This window comes from Triticum urartu, unplaced genomic scaffold (assembly GCF_056163025.1).
Source record: "Triticum urartu cultivar PI428250 unplaced genomic scaffold, HENAU_Tu73 scaffold1, whole genome shotgun sequence".
Lineage (NCBI taxonomy): Eukaryota > Viridiplantae > Streptophyta > Magnoliopsida > Poales > Poaceae > Triticum > Triticum urartu.
The window spans coordinates 972,831-976,832 of NW_028259461.1; positions in this window are offsets into that span (position 1 = coordinate 972,831).

Below are 4,002 nucleotides of genomic sequence, written 5' to 3' on the forward strand. Positions count from 1 at the left end.
TTTTCTGTCGGTAAGGATTGCACCAGAGCACCTTCTACTTCTAATAGGCCATGAACTATAGATAGAGAAGAATCATTCTGAGCGAGTACATAAGAAGCGATCCACTTTTTTTCATCGGTTCCAGGGGAAGACCAAAGATCTTGCGCGGCAGGTCCGCCAGAAAAACTCAAAAGAGAAAGAAGTCTCGTTAATCTCTTCATGCTCGTTCCAAGTTCGAAGTACCTTTTGGCCAAAGAAAAACCCGCTTCCTGACACGATTGCCTCTTTATCTTTATATAGATAGATTCTATGGGGTTATTACTTAGTAAGTCTATTTTGTACAAGAGCCCCTCCTATCTGATAGAAAAGGGTCCCATGATCCCGAGCCGATCTTACCTTGGCTCGCAAACCCCAAGTTTGTCTATGAAGAGCTAATCTAATTGTATTTTTTTCTAGAATGGATTTCTTATGTGGAATACTAATGGATAGGGCTTCGTTGCTAAGTGCTACAAGATCTAGTGCACTGGAACTCGTGGTTATGGACCCGAATCCTTTAGTATGGAACATTGTCTTTTCCAAGTAAAAACCCCTAGTATATGAAAGAATGAAAAGGTGCTTTCGTTCTTGTGGAATAAGAAGCCCTCGTACCTTAATGAAAGGAAAATCGTAATTTTTCGTTAGGTATTTGACCAAATAGGATCGTCCAGTTCCTACAGAACCTATCACTAAAATACCCGATAGGGCTAAGCGGAACGAAAAGGGTTTTCCATGAGATGGTAAATGAAAACGATTAGTCCCACACGAGGTTTGGGAATAAGTGATTGTCTGATAATGAGCAAGGAATATACGTCTTTCTGCTAAAGAGGATCTATTAAACTCATAATTCATTAGATCCTTGTTATCAATGCCAACTAGGTATCATAAGTAAATGGATCCCGGTTGTTCAATCCTTTGATAACCAAGGTCATTCTTTGCTAAAGAGAAATGATCACTATGAGTCAGACTCAATAGAATTGGATCCATTCCAAATAGCGAGAATTAGGATTCTTGATCCCTCTCAATCTCTCTTTCAATTCGAGGATCCAGAGAGGTGTTTTCATAGTCATCTCCGAATATTTGCCATCTCGGAATATTTTCGATTTCATTTTTCTATGATATGTCTTTCTATATGAAAATTGGTTATTTACGATGTACGATGATCCCTGTTAAGCATCCATGGCTGAATGGTTAAAGCGCCCAACTCATAATTGGTAAATTTGCGGGTTCAATTCCTGCTGGATGCACACGAACGGGAACATTCCATAAGTCTATTGGAACTGGCTCTCTATCCATGGAATCTCATCCATCATCCATACATAACGAATTGGTATGGTATATTCATACCATAACATAAGAACAATAAGAACTCGAATTCTTATCGATACTGGAACTCAGAGCATAGGAGGGAAAGTCGATTTATGGATGGAATCAAATACGCAGTATTTACAGAAAAAAGTCTTCGTTTATTGGGAAAGAATCAATATACTTTTAATGTCGAATCGGGATTCACTAAGACAGAAATAAAGCATTGGGTCGAACTCTTCTTTGGTGTTAAGGTGGTAGCTGTGAATAGCCATCGACTACCTGGAAAAGGTAGAAGAATAGGACCTATTCTGGGCCATACAATGCATTACAGACGTATGATCATTACCCTTCAACCGGGTTATTCTATTCCACTTCTAGATAGAGAAAAAAACTAAAGGAGAATACTTAATAATACGGCGAAACATTTATACAAAACACCTATCCCGAGCACACGCAAGGGAACCGTAGACAGGCAAGTGAAATCCAATCCACGAAATAATTTGATCCATGGACGGCACCGTTGTGGTAAAGGTCGTAATTCCAGAGGAATCATTACCGCAAGGCATAGAGGGGGAGGTCATAAGCGCCTATACCGTAAAATAGATTTTCGACGGAATCAAAAAGACATATCTGGTAGAATCGTAACCATAGAATACGACCCTAATCGAAATGCATACATTTGTCTCATACACTATGGGGATGGTGAGAAGAGATATATTTTACATCCCAGAGGGGCTATAATTGGAGATACTATTGTTTCTGGTACAAAAGTTCCTATATCAATGGGAAATGCCCTACCTTTGAGTGCGGTTTGAACTATTGATTTACGTAATTGGAAGTAACCAATTAGGTTTACGACGAAACCTAGAAATCGATCACTGATCCAATTTGACTACCTCTACGGGATAGACCTCAACAGAAAACTGTTGAGTAACGGCAGCAAGTGATTGAGTTCAGTAGTTCCTCATAGAAAATTATTGGCTCTAGAGATATGGTAATATGGAGAAGACAAAATTGTTTGAAGCACGCACAGAACCGGAAGCGCCCCTTGTTTCAAAGAGAGGAGGACGGGTTATTCACATTTAATTTGATGGTCAGAGGCAAATTGAAAGCTAAGCAGTGGTAATTAAGACCCCCGGGGGAAAATAGGGATGTCTCCTACGTTACCCATAATATGTGGAAGTATCGACGTAATTTCATAGAGTCATTCGATCTGAATGCTACATGAAGAACATAAGCCAGATGACGGAACGCAGAGACCTAGGATGTAGAAGATCATAACATGAGCGATTCGGCAGATTTGGATTCCTTTCCTATATATCCACTCATGTGGTACTTCATCATATGATTCATATAAGATCCATCTGTCTAGAGATCGTCATATACATCTAGAAAGCCGTATGCTTTGGAAGAAGCTTGTACAGTTTGGGAAGGGGTTTTTTGAGAGAAAAGAAGAATCTACTTCAACCGATATGCCCTTAGGCACGGCCATGCATAACATAGAAATCACACGTGGAAGGGGTGGGCAATTAGCTAGAGCAGCAGGTGCTGTAGCGAAACTCATTGCAAAAGAGGGTAAATCGGCCACTTTAAGATTACCATCTGGGGAGGTCCGTTTAGTATCCCAAAACTGCTTAGCAACAGTCGGACAAGTGGGTAATGTTGGGGTGAACCAAAAAAGTTTGGGTAGAGCCGGATCTAAGTGTTGGCTATGTAAACGCCCCGTAGTAAGAGGGGTAGTTATGAACCCTGTGGACCACCCCCATGGGGGCGGTGAAGGGAAAGCTCCCATTGGTAGAAAAAAACCCACAACCCCTTGGGGTTATCCTGCGCTTGGAAGAAGAACTAGGAAAAGGAAAAAATATAGCGATAGTTTTATTCTTCGTCGCCGTAAGTAAATACGTAACTAGGAATATGGAAAATTGCATTTTTGGAATTTGCAATAATGCGATGGGCGAACGACGGGAATTGAACCCGCGCATGGTGGATTCACAATCCACTGCCTTGATCCACTTGGCTACATCCGCCCCTTATCCAGCTAAAGGATTTTTTTCTTTTTTCCATTGATCATTATTCTATTTATTCTGACCTCCGTACTTCGATCGAGATATTGGACATAGAATGCCACTCTTTAAAAAGGAAAAAAGGAGTAATCAGCTGTGACACGAAAAAAAACGAATCCTTTTGTAGCTCATCATTTATTGGCAAAGATAGAAAAGGTCAATATGAAGGAGGAGAAAGAAACAATAGTAACGTGGTCCCGGGCATCTAGCATTCTACCCACAATGGTTGGCCATACAATCGCGATTCATAATGGAAAGGAACATATACCTATTTACATAACAAATCCTATGGTAGGTCGCAAATTGGGGGAATTCGTGCCTACTCGGCATTTCACGAGTTATGAAAATGCAAGAAAGGATACTAAATCTCGTCGTTAACTGAATTCTGAATAGAAAGATTAAGAAGAAAAAAAGATTCAAAATAAAGACAGAAATACCCAATATCTTGCTAGAACAAGATATTGGGTATTTCTGTCTTCAAAAATTCTTATATGTTAGCAGAAAAACCTTATCCATTAATAGATGGAACTTCAACAGCAGCTAAGTCTAGAGGGAAGTTGTGAGCATTACGTTCGTGCATTACTTCCATACCAAGGTTAGCACGGTTGATGATATC